We start from the raw sequence: 22,556 nt of genomic DNA, 5'->3' as shown, positions 1-22,556 counted from the left end.
CAATAGTAGTGTTATAGGAGTTACCAGTTAGCGTTAAACTCAATGTAGGACGGCCTTATTGGACTCCAGTTCCGGATTTTTCCCTCAGGGTTTACTCCCGAAGCCTCCCCCATGACAGGGTGAAGCTGCAAGGCAACAGAGGTTGGGGATCAGAGTTTTCCTTCTCCTAGATGAGCTGCCAACCACGGCTGATCTGCCGGAAGTGACTGGTTTTAAGGCATGGGTAATGAATCTTTGGCAGTGTCTTGAATCAGTCAGAGGCAGAGTGTCTGTTTAAGAATAAATGTATCCCCCTTTATTCTGAACCAATGCCACCAAGTTCCAGATTCCCCCACCAGTGAAAAACACTCTAAACATCTCCCTTATCCAGTTCCATCAGATTGGAAGGGTTTCAATAAATTGGTTAATTCATTTTTTTATTGTCACACATGTACAGTGAAAAAGTTTCTTCTGCATGTCATCCATACAGGTCATGTCAGTACATTGAGGTAGTACAGGGGAAAACAATGGCAGAATAGAGTGTTACAGTGACAGAAAGAGTGCAGTGCAGGCTGGTCACCATCAGGTAGGTTGTGAGATGATGCACTTTGGGAAGTCAAAGAGGGTGAGGATCAAAGGGGACTTATACTGTGAAATGCAGGGCAAAAAGCAGGGGTCACCAACCTGGGGTCCGCACACCCCTCGGTTCCTGGCAGGGGTCCAATACATTAAAACGGTTGGGAACCCTGTCATAAAGGAATGCTGACGGACGGGGGACCATGGTCCCCCGTAAGCTGTAATACAGGTAGATAGGGAGGCACAGAGGTACAGCGGTCAGCACAACACTATGCAACTCACCAGCTGTTCGATCCCACCGCTGCCTGTGAGGAGTTTGTATGTACTTCCTGTGACTACGTGGGTTTCCTCTCAAAAAGTTCAAGGTAAATTTATTATCAGTGTTTGAGATTTTGGAAATGGGTGGAGATACGTCCCTTCCAAAGGAGGTGGCAGGCAATCCCTCCTTCCGCTAGCCTGCATGTTACCCTCGGGCAAGAAGTAGCACCTGCTTAACCCCCCGATCGGGGTCACGTGAAGCTGTGGGAGCAGGTGGTGGACGGTCGTATGAGCAGCCGGTGCACATCACAAGCCCTGGTTATGTGACCACTGACACCAGGCAGACAATCTCTGAAGAGTATTGATAATGGCTGGGGTCACCCGTCTTGTAAAGACACTGCCCAGAAGGAGGCAATGGCAAACCACTTCTGTGGAAAAATTGCCAAAAACAATCGCAGCCTATAGGATCGGAGTGGTCTCCCTACCATTCATCGGGGACATTATTCAGGAGTGCTACGTACTCAGGGCCCTTAGTATTACCAAGGATCCTACCCATCCTTCCAGCATCCTCTGTGACTTTCTACCATCAGGCCGGAGACTCCGATGCATAAAGACAAGAACGGTCAGGATGGGAAACAGTTTCTTCCCTCAGGCCATTAGGATTCTGAACTCCCTGCCACATCGCATTCGACCGGTTAATCTGTTCTACAGTTTACAATATTTAATTTATGCACTTTACTTTGTTTATTTATGAATAATTCATCCTAACTAATAAGTTATTATGTATTATAATTATCCTGGTTTTAACACTCTGGTCCAGGCAAATGTCATTCATTTGATGGTATACATGTACAGTATGTAGTTAAATGTCAATAAACTGACTTGACTCGAAGGACCATGATCGCCTATGTTATACAACACGGCACCTAATGAACCAACGATTCTGCTACCTTCTAGATGTAATCATTAACCCCTTTACCAGTCAAGAACCCGTCAATCTTTACCTTAACTACACCCAATGACTTGGCCTCCACAACCCTCTGTGGTTGCAAATTCCACTGAGTCACCACCCTCTGGTTGACAAAATTCCTTCTCATCTGTCTTCTAAAAGAACACCCTTCTATTTTTGGCCTGTGCTCTCAGATCCCGGACTCTGCTAGTAATGGAAACATCCTTTCAATGTCCCATCTATTAAGGCCTTTCAGGACTCAATAGATTTTATTGATGCCCCCTTTTCATCTGTCAGAATTCCATCGTGTACAGGCGCAGTGGAGTTAAATGCTCATCATACATTAAGCCTGGGATTATTCCTTTAAACCTCCTCTGGACCCTCTTCAGAACCAGCGCCTTCTTCCCTAGATACAATTTCTCTCAGTGTTCCAACTGAATTCTGACCAATGCCTTAAAAAGACTCAGCACTACATCCTTGCTTTTATATTCTGGTCCTCAAAATGAGCGTTAACATTCCGTTTGCCTTCCTTACTACAGAGTCTAGCCACAAGTTACCGCGTAAAGCAGGGGTTCACACACCCCTCGCTTAAGGTCCATGGCATTGGGAACCTCCTGCCCTAAAGGAACAAGGACTCCCAATTCCCTCTGCAGTTCCATTTTCTCAATCCTCTTCCCATTTTGGAGAAAAGTCTACTCCTCTATTCTTTCCACCAAAATGCATAACCTTGCACTTCCCTGTACTATATTCCACCTCAAACACGAGAAATTCTACAGGTGCTGGAAGTCCAAAGCAACACACGGAAAATGCTGGAAGAACTCAGAAAGTCCGGCAGCATCTATTGAAGAGAGTCCTGATGAAGGGTCTCAGCCCGAAGCATCATTTCTATAGATGCTGCCTGATCCGCTGAGTTCCTCCAGCACTTTGTGTGTGTTACTCTACATTCTACCTGCCACATCCTCACCCGTCTTTGCATGTTATACGTTCTATCTGCCGAAATTCTGAGCAGGCTGAACCTGCTGTTGAGTTACGCCTGATAATTTTTAAATGTTCTCAGCGAAATTTACCTCAAGCAGTTTACGGCAACAGATTTCAACAGTTCGGGAAAGGGTGAAAAGTATAATATCATGCAAAGAAGCAGTATTCTGTTTGACCTACAGTGGCAGATGCCGAGGAGCTGAGAAGTTGATACAGTCATCGCCTTTCCCTTAAACAGTAGGAAGCAATTATATCTGGATGCCCACCCTGCCATTGCAGTGGCCCAGACTGCTGCACGATGTTATTTAAAGAGGAAAGACTCATAAACACTAAATAAAACTGCACGGTGGACTGTCGTTGTGTTACACTCACTGGGCTGATAGCTGTTAGGAAGGTTTAGAATATTGCGGGTCCAATGATAGCTTTAAGAAGCAATAGTTTAGACAAGACTGACTTACTCTGAATTTCAGCTACAAGTTAGGTTCTGCAGTGCCGTCTGCTTCACGGAACATCCTCATCCAGTCCTAGTTATCAACATTCAAATCATCGTTCCTTCTTCTTCTCGCACACAGAGGCTCTTTCTGATGAGAATGTTCTTTAGCTCCGAGCTGGTCTGACAGTGACATTCAGCCAGACTTCCTGTCTTGCTGTGGCTCTCATTCAGATGGGACTTCCTGCATGGTGACAGGCGAGACACTGAGGTTCCACTTGGGCTGACCAGCAGAATTAACAGAGGCCATTGGCTTGCTGTGTTCAACTTGTTAAAGATACATCTCAGCCCTGTGCTGACAGACGGATGAAAGTGGACCAGCTTTGCCCACCGTAAGCAAGAACAGTGTTCAGAAGCACCTATCACCATCTAAACGTTTTCAAAGACACCTCACAGCCAAGCCAATGCTTATGGACAGTACTCACCATTACAATATGGGAAAGGCAGCAGCCAAACTGTGCGGAGGAGGAAATTGAGAACATCTGAGGTATTTTTGATGGGGAGGGGGTGCTGGCAGGTGGAGATGCATCTCCACCAAAGGAGGTGTAAGGCACTCTTTCCCTCTGCTCGCCTGCAGGTCCCCCTTGGACAAGGTGTTGCACCTGCTTAGCCCCCCCACACCCTCCCCGATCACGTGAAGCCATGGAGTAGTTGGTGGACGGTCGTACGAGCAGTTGATGCACATCACAAGTCCTGGTTCTGCAACCACCAACGCCAGGCAGACAATCTCTGAAGAGTATTGCTAATGGCTGGGCTCACCCATCTGGACACTGCCCAGAAGAAGGCAATGACAAACCACTTCTGCAGAAACATTTGCCAAGAAGAATCATGGTCATTGAAAGACCACGATCGCCCACATCATATGATATGGAATGTAATGATGATGTCATACGACGTGGCACACAATGATGAGATGAGAATCTCCATCAGCACAGGAGCACCACAAGTCAACGTTCTTCGCTCCCCGCTCTACTTGCTTTACACCTGTGACTGTGAGGCCAAGTACAGCTCCAACGCCATATACAAGTTTGCTGATGACACCACTGTTGTGGGCCGTATCAAAGGTGGTGATGAATCAGAACACAGGAGGGAGATTGATAATCTGGCTGAGTGGCATAATAACAACATCTCACTCAATGTCAGCAAGACCAAGGAACTGATTGTAGACTTCAGGAGAGGGAAACCAGAGGTCCATTAGCCAGCCCTCATCAAGAGGATCAGAGGTAGAGAGGATTGGCAAATTAAATTCCTGGGTGTAACTATTTCAGATGATCTGTTTTGGACCCAGCATGTAAATGCAATTGCAAAGAAAGCACAGCAGCATCTCTACTTCCTCTGGAGTCTGTAGATATTAAACTTGACATCAAAATCTTTGATCAACTTCTATAGATGTGCAGTGGAAAGTATATTGACTGGCTGTATCATGACCTGTTTTGGAAACTTGAAAGCCTTTGAACGGAAAATCTAACAGAAGGTAGTGGATTCTGCCCGGCACATCACAGGGAAACACTGTTAGAGAAAAACAGACACCCATCATCAGAGATCCTCACCACCCAGGCCATGCTCAGCAAATCTGTAGAACAGGATCAATGAAAGATCAAGCACTGTGTAGAAGGCAGCAAACTGTGCAAATGTAAATAGCAATAAATAATGAGAACATGAGACAAAGAGTCCTTAAAGTGTGGAAACATGTCAATAGATGGGCAAGAAAGTGAAGTTATCCCCTTTGTTCAAGAGCCTGATGGTTGAGGGGCAGTAACTGTTCTTGAACCTGGTGGTGCGAGTCCTGAGGCTCCTGTACCTTCTACCTGATGGCAGCAGCGAGAAAAGAGCACGGCCTGGGTGATAAGGATCTTTGACGAGAGATGCTGCTTTTCTCTGACAGCATTTCAATGGTTGGAAGGGCTTGACCTGTGATGTTTTGGGCTGAATCCATTACCTTTTGTAGGATTTTCCATTCAAAGGAATTGGCATTCCCATACTAGGCCATAATGTAGCCAGTCAATACACTCTCCGATACACATCTGTAGAAGTTTGTTGAAGTTTTAGATGTCTTGCTGAATCTCCGCAGACTCCAAAGGAAGTAGAGGCTCTGTCGTACTTTCCTTGCAATTGCACTTACATGCTGGGTCTAAATAAAATTTTACTTTATTTAGAGATACAAAGTAGAATAGGCCCTTGCAACCCATTGAGCCAAACCACACAGCAACTTTCCGATTTAACTCTAGCCTAATCACAGGACAACTTACAATGAGCAATTGACCTAGTAACCAGTAGGTCTTTGGATTGTGGGAGGATACCAGAGCCCCCAGAGGAAACCTACAGGCACTCTGGAAAGATGTACAAACCTCCTTACAGAGGACACTGGGATTGAACTCCGAACTCAGACTGTAATAGCAGCATGCTCACCGATAGGCTAACATGATGCTTCCTCGTTGCAGACTTGAGCCTGCATTCACAGCCCTCCATCATGAGGGCAAAGTCAGACCACCTTCGCTTCCCACCAATGGACAGAGTGCAAGTAAAATCACTCACAACAATCTAACCTGAACATCACAAACATGAGAAAATCTGCAGGTGCTGGAAATCCAGAGCAACACACAGGAATGCTGGAGGGACTCAGTGGAACTCATCTGGGGAAATGACTAAACAGTCGATGTTTCGGGCTGAGACCCTTCTTCAGGACCGGAGAGGAAGAGGGAAGAGGCCAGAATAAAAAGGAGGGGGGAGGAGAAGGAGGATATCTGGAAGGTGAGAGGTGAAGCCAGGTGGGTGGGAAAGGCCAAGGGCTGGAAAGAAGGAATCTGGCAGGAGAGAAAAGTGGACAACAGGAGAAAGGGAAGGAGGAGGGGACCCAGGGGGAAGTGATAGGCAGCTGAGTAGTAAAAAGCCAGAGGAATAGAGGAAGAGGGGAGGAGGAGGGAAAAATTTGAACTCTATTTGCCAGGCCAAGCAGGTTCCTGGTGATTAAGTTCCTGCTCTGGGAGGTGGTAGTCAACGACGCTTGTCTCTAATCGACAGAAACCGACAGGCGGCATGTGTTAGGCAGTCTCCTGCGTGGCCCCAGACAGCTCTGAATGTGAGCTGCAAGAGGGTTCTCTGCAGACGGCATGTAGAATAAAATCCTTCAGAGCTAACTCAGCTCAGAATTAACCCATGGCTGTACTCTACAATCCTGCCATACGTCAGAGATATGTACTAGTCATTTTGGTCATTTCATTTCAATGCACCTCAGTCAGAGGTTGAATCATGAAACATACATTGACATTTCTAAACCTCTCCCCTGTTTGTAACATTGGATAAAGAATTGCAAGGTGTTGTATCAATGACCCTAGTGACTGAGACACAGTTCAAAGTTCAAACTACATTTATTATCAAAGTACACATACCATATCCAACCTTGAGATTTGTCTCCTTACAGGCAGCCACAAAACAAAGAAACCCAAAAATGCATTAAAAAAGACTGTCCAACACCCAATTACCATATAACCATATAACAATTACAGCACGGAAACAGGCCATCTCGGACCTTCTAATTTGTGCTGAACGCTTACTCTCACCTAGTCCCACTGACCCGCACTCAGCCCATAACCCTCCATTCCTTTCCTGTCCATATACCTATCCAATTTTACTTTAAATGACAATACTGAACCTGCCTCTACCACTTCTACTGGAAGCTCGTTCCACCATAATGCAAAAAAAGACAAAAATCGCACAACAATTAAAGTAGGAAAATAACATAAGTTCATGAAAGTGAGGTCTCAGCCACGCAGTCAGTCACAGCTGATTCTGGGGCCTGTTAGTTGCAGGCCACAGCCTCAGTTCAGCACAGAGCAAAGTAAACCTCGTGGAGGAGTGAGCTGAACACTGGTGTATCCTTCGCCTCTGGCCCCAACACGCTGACCTTTCCCAAACTGGCCTGGCGCTTAAGTTGGCCAAACAATGGGACATACCTCACTTCTGCTCTTCGCCTCTGGCCCCAACACGCTGACCTTTCCCAAACTGGCCTGGCGCTTAAATTGGCCAAACAATGGGACATTCCTCACCTCTGCTCTTCGCCTCTGGCCCCGCCGCCTCGATTCAGCCTGTCCTGAGCTTCCCAATCTGGCCTGATGCTTAAATCAGCCAAACGCCAGCTTGTTCCTCGACCTTGGGTACAGGCCCCGTCACCACGACTCTACCTGGTCCACTCCACTAGTGGCCATCCACTGGCTCGTTCCCCACTCCCGCGCCACCACGATTCAGTTCACACATGCCACGCCCCAACCATCCTGTACCTTTGGGACTTCAGTTCACACTCCAAAATTGCCAGGTCATACAGGTGTTTCAAAAGCTCAGCTCTGACAGAGAAGTTCCAGACTATCGATTGTAGTGATCGTTTCCCAGAAAAAGTGTGATTAATAAGGTATTCAGTAGGTGCATTTGCTGCTAGCTAGTCGTCAGTGTGCTTCACCAGCACAGTCTTAAACCAGAAGGTTTCTGGTCTGATGTCCCAACTTACATGTGAGGTGTTGTACACAGAGCCCTTAGCAATGCCAATAATCTCTTCCGTCCATTCAACAATCTTTTGGAACCGTACCATCAGGCAGGAGGTACCGTAGCATTAGGACAAGAGCTGTTAGAATGAGAAACAGCTTCTTCCCCCAAACCTGATCTCCCTGCTGCCACCCAGGTCTCATCACAGTTGTGCTTACTGCTTACTTTTTAACTTGTGTCATCAATGCACCTTATTACTTGTTAATTTATTTGTAGTGATGTTACTTAATGTGTTGTGCGGGTGCACCTTGGTCCAGAGGAACATTGTCTTGTTTGATGATGTACACGGTACGGTTGAATGACAATAAACTGATCTTGAACTTGACCTTTGGGAGGACAAACCAGGGTAGATTTGCACAGTGAACAATAGGTCACTGAAGAATTGCTCAAGATTTCCAGCCTCTGCAGAATCTCTTGTGCATACAAGATTGCACCTCTTTTAACTTACAGTAATGCTAATTCTCAAAGCTCCTGCATTACGCCATTTAACTAACAGCTTTGTCAGAGTTATCTGTGTTTTCCACCGTTTGTCGGCACATGTGACAATCAAAACACAATCCACCGGAGTTGTGAATGATTCCTCTGATAGATTGCACCAGGGGGTTGGGAGGATGACACATTTCTGTGACAAGGCTGAGAGGAGTCAATGCTCAGCTGTCACCAGGCACCCTAACTGAGATCAGAAGTGATGCTTAGCAAATTTACAGGGTTGTCGGAGTTAACAGCAGAGTTAAAATTAGAGGCCAAGAGTTCTTCAGCCCCTTTTAAAGAACCGAAACCATGGCTCCAACAGAACAGAATTTTCTAAGCTGCTTAACTGTTTCATTTATTTACTCAAAGTTCAAAGTACATTCATTGTCAGAGTAGGTATGTAGTGTACAACCCTGAGATTTGTCTTCCCCACAGACAGCCACGAAATGAAGAAGAACCAAGGAACCAACCCATTCAAAGAAAAATATCAAACATCAACCCCCCCCCCCGTGCAAAAAGAATCATCTAAACCGCAAGAAAAGACAATGAAAACATAGAATATAAAACACAAATTCAAAAGGCAGACTTCAGTTCAGTTCAGCTCAGTGTTCACTATCTACATGCAGGCCTTCCGATTCAAAAATCACCCAAAGAAGTAACAACAGCTCCATTTCTATCTTAAATATCTCCTTTTTTCCCCTTTCAAGGTTCTGGAGTTACACGCTGACTTCGGCTCTTTGCTGAAATGGGACCCGCTCTCGGGGTCTCACGACTGGCCGCTTTTTGACGTGCCGTGGATGTGACCTGGAAGACTGGCGCACCTTCAGGCTGCCGGACTTTCGTGGCTTTAGAGGCGGGCGGATCTGAGACCGGTGTTGCCGTCGCCTGATGCGCTGCGGGAGACGGAAGATCAAAAGCAGCGAGCTGGCTGCTGGCTGTGTGCCCAGAGACGCGTTCTTTGGGCACAGAGCTCGGAAGTTGCAATGCAACAGACTTTTAACACCATAAATTGGCGAGTTGCTTTGTTGTGTCTCCCCCTCTCGCTGTGAAACAGAGAAAACTCTTTTTCCCTTATTGGGGGGAGAGAGAGCCTGTGGTATGTTGAATACCGGGTAAACGAGTAGTCTCTGGGGTACTGCAAGTCTGTGTCTTTATTGATGCTTTGCTGCACGATTGAGTGTTCGGTGGCAGGAGCCGATGATTTTTGCTGGTGGGGGAGGGAGGTGTGGCTTTGCTGCTGTTTACACATGGGGGGGGGGAGCTGGGGGGGCTTTGGCTTTCTAACATTTAACTGTCGTTCATTCTTTGGGGCACTCCTCTGTTTTCATGGATGTTTGTGAAGAAAAGAATTTCAGGATGTATATTGTATACGTTTCTCTGACACTAAATGTACCTTTGAAAGCTATTGAAAAACGTTTAGAGATACCACATGGAACTCTTCCTTCCAGCCCAATAAGCCACACAGCTCAGCAACTAACCCACCTATTTATCCCTAGCCTAATTTACAATGACCAATCAACCTACTAAATGGTAAGTGGGAGGAAATCAGAGCACCTGGAGGATACCCACGCAATCACAGGGAGAATTTACTTGAGGTAGTGACAGGGGTTGAACCCTGGTCATTGGTGCTTTAAAGCTTTCTGCTAACCACTACACTACCATGCCCCTGCCCCCAGCACCCCCAAATAGGAGGGCTGTCTTTGAACTGTGCGAGGCAACACAGTTCACAGAGAGAATGTACAAATTAGAGACAGAGCGGTACAGAACGGAAACTGGCCTCGGCCCACCTACGCCATGCTGACCACCAAGTACCCCTACTAGTCCCATTGAGTGTTGACATATACATGGTGTGGAAAAGCATGAGGCTCTGTGCTGAATGGCTCGATTATGTGTCCATTCTGGGGTAGTTCTCTCACCTTCGGTCCCCACCGGACACTCAGCTCTCACCTGTGACTCCAAGTAGCTGTTTCCATGCGACAGTAGCCACAACCCTTTACACCACTTTGACAGGTGGGTTAAACCAGGTGAGGGTAGCCAGCAGACCTCCTACCCCAGTGAGATAGGTACATGCCCGGTGGATGAGATCTACAGTGAGATCCACTGGCCAGGAAGGCAGTTCTGCAATATTTTGTTGGCAGTGAAGGGCATGACAAGGCACAAGTCATTACTGTCATCCACTGCAACCAAGGAAGACCCCAGTTTGTGATGCTTGTTCGTACCACTGGACTTCTGAGATCGAGACAGTGGAACTGCCCCAATGCAACGGCTTTTCCAATTCAAAAACTCTCTCACACAGGTTTCCTGTCATCGTCCGATACAATGGACAACCACCATACTAAAGCCATTTAGGATCAATTGGTTCATAGCCTACAACGTCTTAGAGAGTCAAAGTGACATTCACACTCAAAATGGTGGAGGAACTCAGCATTAAAGACACTTCTAAATTTATTGAGCGTCTCCGCCACCCTTAAGGTAGAATGTTTCAGATTACAGTCACTCTTCTACATGGAAAATAGTTCTACCTCCGATTCCCTCGAAACTTCTTGTCACCTTAAACCAATTTTCTCTGGTATTAGATATCTCTGGTATAGAGAAAACTTATCTTTAGCTAGGCTCCCATAACTTCATTGACCACCACAGGTCCCTCCTCAGACTCTCTGCTTTACGGAAAATAAGCCCATTCTATTAAGTCCCAAAGTTCAAAGTAAATTTATTATCAAAGTACATATATCACGATACCTTACCCTGAGATACTGAGGGCATTCACAGTAAATACAAAGAAACACAACAAAATCAGTGAAAAACTGCACACAACAATAGAGGCAAATAGCCAATGAGCAAAAGACAATCTGTGCAAATACAAAAAGAAAATAATAATAATAAATAAATAAGCAATAAATATCGAGAACAAGAAATGAAGAGTCCTTGAAAGTGAGTCCATTGGTTATGGGAACGTTTCAATGATGGGACAAGTGACGTTGAGTCAAATTATCCCCATTGAACCTAGAACATAGAAATCTACAGCACATTACAGGCCCTTCGGCCCACAATGTTGTACTGACCATATAACCTACTCTAGAAACTGCCTAGAATTTCCCTGCCACATAACCCTTTATTTTTCTAAGCTCCATGTACCTATCTAAGAGGCTCTTAAAAGACCCTATCATATCCATTTCCACCACCGTCGCCAGCAGTGCATTCCACGCACCCACCACGCTCTGTGTGAAAATCTTACCCAACATCCCCTCGGTATCCATTTCCAAGTGCCTTAAAGCTATGCTCCCTTGTCTTAGCTATTTCAGCCCTGGGAAAAAGCCTGATGGCTGAGGGGTAATAACTGCTCCTGAAACTGGTGGTGTGAGTCCTTTGGCTCCTGTACTTCCTTCCTGATGGCAGCAGTGAAAAGAGGGCATGGTTTTGATAGTGGGGTCCATTATGATGGGAGCTGCTTTCCTGTGGCAGTGCTCCATGTAGATATGCTCATTTGTGGGGATGTGTGCTCATTTGTGCTCTTCACAACCAAAATTTTCTATCCAGGCCAGATTAACATCCTGCTCAATCTCTCCAGTACAACTGCATCATTTCAACAGCGTGGTGACCAGAAGCATAGTAGATCAGAACTTTATTGCATTGTTCAAGACAACAAGATTGGGGTTCTACTGCAGTCTGTGTAAAACAGATAGTTACAATGCATGTGGTACAGCTTAATTTAAAAAAAATCCCATACTAAGTGCAACAAGAGTCTTCGATAGTCAATACCACTCAAAGGCCATTGGTAAGCCGGGGTGTCGCATTATTCAGCTGCTCAACGGCCCTCAGGAAGAAGCTGTTTTCCAGTCTTACTGTCTTGGCCAAGATGTCTCTGTATCTCCTACCAGACGGCAGGAGATTGAACAGACTGTGTCTGGGACAGGACGGGTCATTAAGTGTACCGTAGGCATCGAGAGTTGTAAATTGTCTCCGGGACTGGTAGTTGAGTCTCAGTGATGTGCTGAGCTGTCCTAATCACCAGTTGGAAGTTCTTTGTGATCTGTCTTGCTTCAGCTAGAGGCCCATACTGTCATTCCATATGTCAGTCTGCTCTCTATCGCACATCGATAAAAGTTGCCCAGCAGTTTCTTTGGGCGGAGTAGCTCTCCTTGACCACCTCAAGTGGTATAGTTGCTGTTGTGCCTTCCCTGCTATCGTGGTTGTGTTGACAGACCAAGAGAGCTCCTCAGTGATATTCAGCCCTGAAAACTTGAAACTGGAGATCCGTTCCACTACCTCACCATTTATTATTAGTGGGGCTTCTTCAGGACTCCTTGCTTTCCTGAAGCCAATTATCATTTCTTTTATCTTCTTGACGTTGAGGTTCCTGCACCAATTGGACATTTTCAGCCTCTCCTCTCCATATGCAGATTCATTATTGTTGGTGATTAAGCCAGTCACAGTTAAATCTGATTTTTTTTGAATATGCTATTTTGACTACAAAAGAGAACTTCAGCCCAGTTTAGCTATCAGGAGGATTTTCATTGCAGAACAAGTTTTGTGAAAGCTACTTAGCAAGTACCTACCAAGATATAAACTAGGAAGTGAAACAGAAACATTCCAGTTATTGCCTTGGCATTTTCCATTTTTACGCATTTGTCAAATCATCTTTTTTATCTTTCATCACTGCTTTTCCATTCTTGCCCAAGGCTCAGAGGCTCAAGCATGCGGTAACAGTGCCAGGAACACCCAGTGCAAATACTCCGCTTTAAGAAATGCTGAGCGGACAGCGACAGGGTTCCTAATTGTAGAGGCTTGCAAATGCCAATGTGTGTTCCATGAGTCAACTTCGGGCAGTTGACAACTTCTGTCTGCAGAGACAAACACCCTCTGACACAACAAAACCAGCACTTCCAAAGTGTGTCTGAGGCTGTTGAAGAGCTTTAGATATCCTGAAAGAGGCTATAGAAGTTCAAACAAACACTCAAAGCATAGGAGGAACTCAGTGTCTCAGGCAGCATCTGTGGAAGGAAGTGGACATTTCATGTTGAGACTCTTCATCTGGACTGGATGAAAGTTCTCAACCCAAAACGTCCACTGGCCGGCATCAGCAATCTCTTTTACATATTCTAAAGACAAGATGACACAACCGTGGCTAACAAGAGAAGTCAAAGCCTACATAAAAGCCAAAGAGAGGGCATATAATAGAGCAAAAATCAGTGGGAAGTTAGAGGATTGAGAAGCTTTTAAAAACCAACAGGAGGCAACAAAAAAGTCATTAAGAAGGTAAAGATGGAATACAAAAGTACGCCAGCCAGCAATATTAAAGAGGATACCAAAAGCCTCTTCAGATACATAAAGCATAAAAGAGAGGTGAGAGTGGATATCGGACTGCTGGAAAATGATGCTGCAGAGGTAGTAGAACAAGGAAATGGCGGATGAACTAAATAAGTATATTGCATCAGTCTGCAATGTGGAAAACACTAGCAGTATGGTGAAGTTCCAGGTGTCAGGGGTCATGAAGTGTGTTTAGTCACCATTACTAGGGAGAAGGTTCTTGGGAAACTAAAGGTCTGAAGGTAGATAAGTCATCAGGACCAGATGGTGAACACCCCAGGGTTCTGAAAGAGATGGCTGAAGAGATTGTGGAGGTATTAGTAATTATCTTTGGAATCATTAAATTCTGGAATGGTTCCAGAAGACTGGAATATTGCAAATGTCTCTCCACTCTTCAAGAAGGGAGAAAGATAGAAGAATGGAAACTATAGGCTGGTTAGTCTGATCTTAATAGTTGGGAAGGTGTTGGAGTCGATTACTAAGGATGAGGCCTCAGGGTACTTGGAGGCACATGATTAAAATAGGTCAGTCAGCATGGTATCCTCAAGGGAAAATCTTGTCTGCATATCTGTTGGAATTCTTTGAAGAAATAACACAAGACAAAGGAGAATCAGTTGATGGTGTATACTTGGATTTTCAGAAGGCCTTTGACAAGGAGCCACACATGAGGATGCTTAACAAGCTACAAGCCCATGGTATTACAGAAAAGATTCTAGCATGGATAAAGCAGTGGTTGACTGGCAGGAGGCAAAGAGTGGGAATAAAAGGAGTCTTTTCTGATTGGCTGCCGGTGACTAGTGGTGTCAGTGTTGGGATGATGGAATTGATAGCTTTGTTGCAAATTTTGAAGACGATCTGAGGAAGTAGGGAGACTACGGAAAGACTTTAACAGATTAGGAAAACAGGAAAAGAAATTACAGTTGGAATACAGTGTCCAGAAGTGTATGGTCATGCACTTTAGTAAAAGAAATGAAAAGAAATAACCATATAACAATTACAGCACAGAAACAGGCCATCTCAGCCCTTCTAGTCCATGCTGAACTCTTACTCTCACCTAGTCCCACTGACCCGCACTCAGTCCATAATCTTCCATTCCTTTCCTCTCCATATACCTATCCAATTTTGCTTTAAATGACAATACTGAACCTGCCTCTACCACTTCTACTGGAAGCTTATTCCACGCAGCTACCACTCTCTGAGCAAAGAAATTCCCCCTCATGTTACCCTTAAACTTTTGCCCCCTAAGTCTCAACTCATGTCCTCTTGTTTGAATCTCCTTTACTCTCAATGGAAAAAGCCTATCCATGTCAACTCTATCTATCACCCTCATAATTTTAAATACCTCTGTCAAGTCCCCACTCAACCTTCTACGCTCCAAAGAATAAAGACCTAACTTGTTCAATCTTTCCCTGTAACTTAGGTGCTGAAACCCAGGTAATGTTCTAGTAAATCTTCTCTATACTCTCTCTATTTTGTTGATACCTTTCCAATAATTCGGAGACCAGAACTGTACACAATACTCCAAATTCTGCCTTGCCAATGCCTTGTACAATTTTAACATGACATTCCAACTCCTATACTCAATGCTCTGACTTATAAAGGCCAACATACCAAAAGCTTTCTTCATCACCCTATCCACATGAGATTCCATCTTCAGGGAACTATGCACCATTTTTCCTAGATCATTCTGTTCTACTGCATTCTTCAATGCCCTACCATTTACCATGTATGTCCTATTTGGATTATTCCTACCAAAATGTAGCACCTCACACTTATCAGCATTAAACTCCATCTGAGATCACTCAGCCCACTCTTCCAACTGGCCTAAATCTCTCTACAAGCTTTGAAAACCTACTTCATTATCCACAGCGCCACCTACCTTAGTATCATCTGCATACTTACTAATCCAATTTACCACCCCAATGGGGAGAAAATACAAAAAACTGAAGTTCAAAGGAGGTTCAGAAAAATGATTCCAGGATGAATGGCTTGTCGTATGAAGAGTGGCAGATGGCTCTGGGCCTGTATTCAGACGAATGACGGGTGACCTCATTGAAAGTTGAAAGGCCTTGATAGAGTAGGTGTGGAGAGAATGTTTCCTATGGTGGGAGAGTCTAAGACCAGAGGACACAGCCTCAGAATTGAGGGGCATCCTTTTAGAATGGAGATGGAGAGGAATTTCTTCAGCCAGAGAGTGGAGAATCTGTGGAGTTTTTTAACACAGGCATCTGTGGAGGCCAAGAATTTATGTACATTGAAGGGAGAAGTTGATAGATACTTGATTGGTCGGGACCTGAAAGGATGCAAAGAGAAGGCAGGAGACTGGTGCTGAGAGGAAAATTGGATCAGCCATGATGAAACAGCAGAGTAGACTCGATGGGCCAAATGGCCTAATTTACTCTTATATCTTATGGTCTTATGGCCTTATATTTATTTTTATTGCTCATCATTTTCACTTCCCTCGCCTGCGTAACCCGACCTGTTTTGTGTGTCTTCAACGGGCTAGATCAGGACAATTTCACAGTCAGTTCTGAATGGCATCTGAATGACCCTTACCATCCATGCCCCCTTCTCATTACTACCATCAGGGAGGAGGTACAGGAGCCGGAAGACCCCTCTTCTCATTACTACCATCAGGGAGGAGATACAGGAGCCTGAAGACCCCTCTTCTCATTACTACCATCAGGGAGGAGGTGCAGGAGCCTGAAGACCCCTCTTCTCATTACTACCAGCAAGGATGGGCAGGAACATCCCGAGATTACTAGACACTGACTTTGATGTGACACAAGTGACACAGATCAAGGGCTGGCCCATTGAACACCATATCTAAACATTTCCAATAAGACTTAATTGTATCCTTTCTGGAATATGCACACAGTCCTTTTCCCAGGGAAGGGGAAGGCTGCACTTGTGTGAGATGAGAAACTGCTGTGGGCTTGTTCTTGCAGAAACTTGGCTTCAGGACAACATCCATGTACCATAAACCTACAGGCCATGACACTAAGGGACTTGGGATATATTATTAATTTTCTCCTATTTTTGTGACTCTGTTTATATGCTATCATAATTATTTATGTTGTGTGTGAGTGTTGGTACTGTGTTTTGCTCTTTGACCCCAGAGAAACGCTGTTTCGTTTGGCTGAGTATGGCTGAATGACAATTAAACGTAGGCACACATATGTAGCGCGGGTGCCCAAGACTGACACTATACCGTCTTTGTTTACATGGAGTAGAGAGCGAGTTTGTAAATCTGGTGGGAGCAAAGAATGTAGGGAATGGCAAGGGTGGGAGATGTGGCAGAGAAGGAGTGCCAGGGGTGGGGCATGGTACAGGTGCAGACACACCCAGCCCTGAGACTCCAGGCAAGGTCATTTCATTCCAAACAATTGGTTTACTGATCAGTACAGAATGTCTCTCTGATGCTTCCCACTCCCTCCCCTCTCTCTTCCCCTTTTCCCAGCCATGATTCTCCTCTCCCTGCTCACTTCCCACTTTCAGACCACAATAGAGACCCATATCAGAGTCAGGGTGTATTGATGCGAAAGGGCCTGGGTCTAGTTCGAGGGACGACACAATGTTGGGATGATTTAAACACTGGACTAGTTGGATTGAAAAGGCAGGTGATGGGACCAAAGGTGAGGGTCGGGCCAGTTCCGCTCGCTGCTCCAAGACGATGACTTGGCTCTACATTGAACTGTGGTTGGGCCTATGGTACAGCTCCGGCTGCTCCTCACTCCATCTCTAAAGTATACCTCTCAATCTAAATGCTATTTCCTTACTTTTATTCTTTAATAATTGTGTTTCTCTCTCTCTCGCTGCACATTGGGTTGGTCTGTTTTTTAAATGGGTTCTTTTGGGTTCCTGGTTTCGTGGCTGCCTGTAAACAGACAAATCTCAGGGTTGTATAATGTGTAGTGTTGGCCTCCGTTAGCCTCGATAGACCATGGATTTGCACCTTGGAAAGTTTCCAGGGCGCAGGCCTGGGCAGGGTTGTGTGGGAGACCGGCAGTTGCCCAAGCTGCAAGTCTCCCCTCTTCACGCCACTAATGTTGTCCAAGGTAAGGGCAAGGGCTGATACAGCTTGGCACCGGTGTCATCGCAGAGCAATGTGTGGTTAAGTGCCTTGATCAAGGACACAACACGCTGCCTCAGCCAAGGCTCGAACCAGCGACCTTCAGATAGCTAGACGAACACCTTAACCACTTGGCCACGCACCAACACCAATGTATACATACTTTGATAATAAATGTACTTTGAACTTTGAAGTGACCCCCCCATCAAAATGGCTCCATAACAAAAAAAATTCTATTTCAAGTTCAAGTCTATTCTCATCTGCCTGTACATATATACAACCAAATGAAACAATCTTCCTCTGGATCACAGAGTACAAACAAAATATATATCACACATAGCACGTAAACCAAAATATTACCATAAATAAGCTAATAGTATATAATTCAAAATGTATGTAGAGCACAGCACAGGTAAACATCAAACAGCTCGCTGTCGTAGTGACAAGGCCTCGGTGGGGCAGGGGGCTCATTAGTCTCCCAGTCTGAGGGAAAACCTGCTAATCAGTCTGGCACTCCTAGTCCTGATGCTCCTGTACCTCCCTCCTTCCTGGTGGTAGATGGTCAGAGAGATTGTGGGATGGGTGGTGGGGATCCTGAACAATGCTTCAGGCCCTTCGTCTTCAATGCTCCTGGTAAATGTCAAAAATAGAGGGCAAGGAGGCGCCTGTGATCCTCCGGGTGGCTGTTAATGTAGCGTCAGTTCTCTGGTGTACGTTTTGCTTGGGAAGGCTCACCTTGGCAGGAAGGAGTTGTGAGAGGAGATCAATGAAAGCTCTCTCTTCTTTTCTCTCTCTCTCTCTCCCCTGCCCTTCACAGAAGGATGGTGGAGCAGAGCAGAGGCCCATGCTGCTGTAGACAGCTGTCTGGACAATGGAGCATACCAGTTGGAGGGGGCAGCAATAGCAGGGTCCCGCAGCCCCCCTGTGTAATCTGCTCCAATAAAGGCACCGTTATATAATTCAGGAAGATAACACACATGCACCATTGCTCACACAAAGCACAGCATTCACATCGTGCCACACACCAGCTTAAGCACCTACCAGCTGCAGGCAACAGCTGGCAGAGAACTCGTGGACTGTGCTTACGGGATGTCGTGCTAACTCATGCAGTGTTCCATATTTCTGACTACGTCAGTCTTTGTTGTGTACAGTTTTCTCATCAATTCTATTGCATTTCTTTATTTTCCTGTAAATGCCTGAAAGAAAAAGAATCTCTAGGTAGCAAATGCTGACATATATACTTACTCTGATAATAAATTTATTTTGAACTTTGAACTAAAGGCGGAGCTAATTCCAGAGACAGCAAGAGGAACTGGAGGTTGTCCAAATATCCCAATAAACCACATCTCAGGGGCTTTTGACAGCTTAATTAAGTCTGTATCACTTCAAGTCCATTACTATTCCCAGAATCATAGAGCACTACAGAACTGACAAAGGCCCTTTGGCCCATCTAGTCTATACCAAACTATAATTCTGCCTAGTGTCCATTGATCTGCACCCAGACCATAGCCCTACCATCCATGTACCTTTCCAAATATTTCGTAAATGTTGAAATCGAACCCCACCCACCACTTCTGCTGGCAGCTCATTCCACCCTCTCACCACCCACTCACTATCAAGTTTGCTGTTGTGTGCTGGGGCAGCAGGCTGAGGGTAGCAGACACCAACAGAATCAACAAACTCATTCGTAAGGCCAGTGATGTTGTGGGGGTGGAAATGGACTCTCTGATGGTGGTGTCGGAAAAGAAGATGCTGTCCAAGTTGCATGCCATCTTGGACAATGACTCCCATTCACTCCATAATGTACTGGTTAGGCACAGGAGTACATTCAGCCAGAGACTCATTCCACTGAGATGTAACACTGAGCGTCATAGGAAGTCATTCCTGCCTGTGGCCATCAAACTTTACAACTCCTCCCTCGGAGTGTCAGACACCCTGAGCCAATAGGCTGGTCCTGGACTTATTTCCACTTGGCATGATTAACTTATTATTATTTAATTATTAATGGTTTTATATTGCTGTATTTCTACACTATTCTTGGTTGGTGCGGCTGTAACAAAACCCAATTTCCCTCGGGATCAATAAAGTATGTCTGTCTGTCTGTCTGTCTGCCTCTGAGTAAAGAAGTTTCACTTCTTTGCCTGAATTCATCTGGGCCACTGCAAGTCTCCCTGACTTCCTACGTCACACGAGAGAAGCTTTAACTATCCTGCCTGGGCATCTCTACTGCTCTAACTGTGCAATTATAAAGAAGGAAACAATAAATAAACTGAAAAAAAAAATCTACCTGCACCTTCTTTCCTTCTCTCACTCAAGCCTCTCCTCGCCAAAGCCTCAAAGAGCTAAAGCCTCAAATCATCACTCTTACACTCTCCACTCCAACCAAGGCCGCTAATTTTTATTTTCCCTCGCTAATGAATCCCGATCTCTGATTGACTGCTGTCAAAACTCCCACAAAATGCTGACTTTTACTGTACCTGTGTGTCACCTCTTCTCTCACTCCAAACCTCTGATTTACTTTGCAGGCAATCATTTGAATTTTTTTAGTAGCGATACAAACAAGAGGCTCTGATTGTCAGCACTGAGTGCTTTGTGAAATTGGATAAAACACAGAAGAGAGTTCAGATTCAAGTTCACGTACACTACAAATGAGAATGCACGGGATACTGAAATCGAACACTCCAATTAACGCGCTATATCACAGAGAGTTAACGACCGCCTCAGGCAAAAGGTCGACACTTTAATGGCTCTGCGCTGGAAAGAATCCTGCAAAATGGATGAAGGCAATTCGTACAAATGCATATGTGGCTCCTCGTCTGTGGCTGATTCCAACTCATTGTTGCCAGGTTGCCTGTGTCTGACAAGCAGCACAAGGCAGCTACAGGCCAAGACATCGTGGATTCCCAGGAAGAGGATCAGAATCAGGTTTATCACTGACATACATCGTGAAATTTGCTATTGTCCGACAATGCAACACCTAAAAAGGGCTATAAATTACAATAAGAGTATAAATCAGAATCAGGTTTAACAGCACTGGTGCATGTGGGGAAATGCGTTACCTTTGCAGTTACAGTCAATTGCAATAAATGATAAACACAGAAATAAACTGAATTACAGTAAGTGCATATACCGTATGCTTGTTAAATAGTTTAAATAAGAAAGCAGTGCAAAACCAGAAATGTTTTAAAAAGTAGTGAGGAAGTGTTCATGGGTCCAATCGGATGGCAGAGGGGAAGGACCTTTTCCCGAATTGCTGTGTGTGTGTCTTCAGGCTTCTGTACTCCTCCCGGGTGGTAGCAGTGAGAAGAGGGCATGTCCTGGGTGACGGGGGGGGGGGGGGGGGGTGCGGGTTGTCCTTAGTGATGGAAACTGCTTTTCTGAAGCGTTGCTCCTGGAAGATAGTCAGTGGCCACTTTATTAGGAACCTCCTGTGCCTTATGGAGTGGCTAGTGAATGTATGTGCTCCTTTCTGGTTGTGCCTTTGACGACGGGCAGGCTGGTGCTAGTTGGGAACGAATGTACGTGTTTCATATCAGTTGGAAGAGTGAATGACATGAACACGTATGTGCTGTTCAAGTGAGAAACCGAGTTAACACACGTCTCGGCACAACATAAATCTCCAGAGGCTTAAAAAAAATCTATTTTTATGTATTACGAATTCTAGGTCTTGATTTTAACTGAAATGATCCATGTGCTTTTCCCAAGTTACATTTTAAATAAAAACACAGTTTTGGAGAGCATACTGTGTCCTACATTTCAAATCCTCAGTGACACTATATAATTCTGTCAATTGACATCCTTGCATTCTCAAGATAACGCTCCATTAATGTATTTTAATGATTCCACCCCTATTCGGTGACATTTCCCCTCAAGTGCTTGGTAGTCAGTTTCAAAATCTATTTTAAAGCTCTTCAAAGTCATCCAGTTGTGACTGGCATCGTGGTGAAAGACAAAGGGCCCCCAGCGATGAAAACGGCAACAATTTCAGCCGCTGAAGAGAGATTGAACAGTGGATTTTACCCCGACGGTGAGGAGTTCAAAGCATCAAATGTCAGAGTATCGTTTCGTTCTGAAGCATCCCACAAAAGGATTGAACATCGAGCCTAGAACAGTACAGGGCCTCCAACACATGATGCTGTGCCGAGTTTCAACCTACTCTATCATCAGTCTAACATTCTCCCCCCACATACCTTACATTTTTCTTTCTTCCATGCACCCATCTCTTAAATGTCCCAAATGTAACTACCTCTACTACAACCCCTCACACCTACCACCCTCCCTGTGAAAAAAACTACCTCTGACATCCCCCTATACTTTCCTCCAATCACCATAAAATTATGTAGTAGCCATCCCTGGCCTGGGGATAAATCTCTGGCTGTCCATTCGAGCTGTATCATCTTGTACACCTCTATCAACTCACCTCTCATCTTCCGTCACTTCCTGAACCAGTAAGACATGCTCTCCGATCCAGGCAAGATCCCGGTAAATCTCTGATCATGGCACAACAGGACTCACTACTGAGTCACAAGAATCGGCTTCAAATCTCACTCTAGATCACAAAAATCAAAGCAGTGGGGCCTGGGCCCAGGAGTGGGGAATGAGCCAATGTTCGGCTGCTGGAATGGATTTGGAGGCAACTTGAAGTGACAGAACTGAGGCAAGGCGGCAGGGCCCAGGCCAAGAGCAAGGAACAGGCCAAGGTTCGACCGATTGAAGCGCAAGGCCAAATTGGGTACAGGACAAGTCAAAGTGGTGGATCCCAGGCCTAAAATCATATCGAAGCTGCAGGGCCCGGGATTCGAGAGCGAGGATCGACTGGCTGTTTGGCCGATTAAGTGCCAGGCCAGACTGAAAAGGTCAGGATGTCAGCTCTGGAGGACAGGGACAGGCTGGTTTTCAGCTCATTGCTTCACGAGGTTTACTCGACTCTGCACTGAACT

General features: G+C 45.3%; 1 protein-coding gene across 4 annotated transcripts in view; it reads right to left on the bottom strand.

Annotated features, from left to right (window-relative positions):
• LOC132380411 (tyrosine-protein kinase Fyn-like) overlaps positions 1-22,556 on the bottom strand; it is a 300,099-nt gene that overhangs the window by 116,891 nt on the left and 160,652 nt on the right. Inside the window, exon 1 of one of the 4 annotated variants that reach the window (XM_059949174.1) lies at positions 3,199-3,300. The exons of the other annotated variants lie outside the window; for them this stretch is intronic. The gene's annotated coding sequence lies outside the window, so the exon portion shown is untranslated. Of the gene's footprint in view, positions 1-3,198; positions 3,301-22,556 lie in introns of those variants that run through there. 4 annotated transcript variants of the gene reach the window in all.

The sequence above is a fragment of the Hypanus sabinus genome, chromosome 24, assembly GCF_030144855.1.
Source record: "Hypanus sabinus isolate sHypSab1 chromosome 24, sHypSab1.hap1, whole genome shotgun sequence".
NCBI lineage: Eukaryota > Metazoa > Chordata > Chondrichthyes > Myliobatiformes > Dasyatidae > Hypanus > Hypanus sabinus.
Note: the sequence above shows the minus strand (reverse complement) of the source record. Positions and strands in the feature narration are given on the sequence as shown.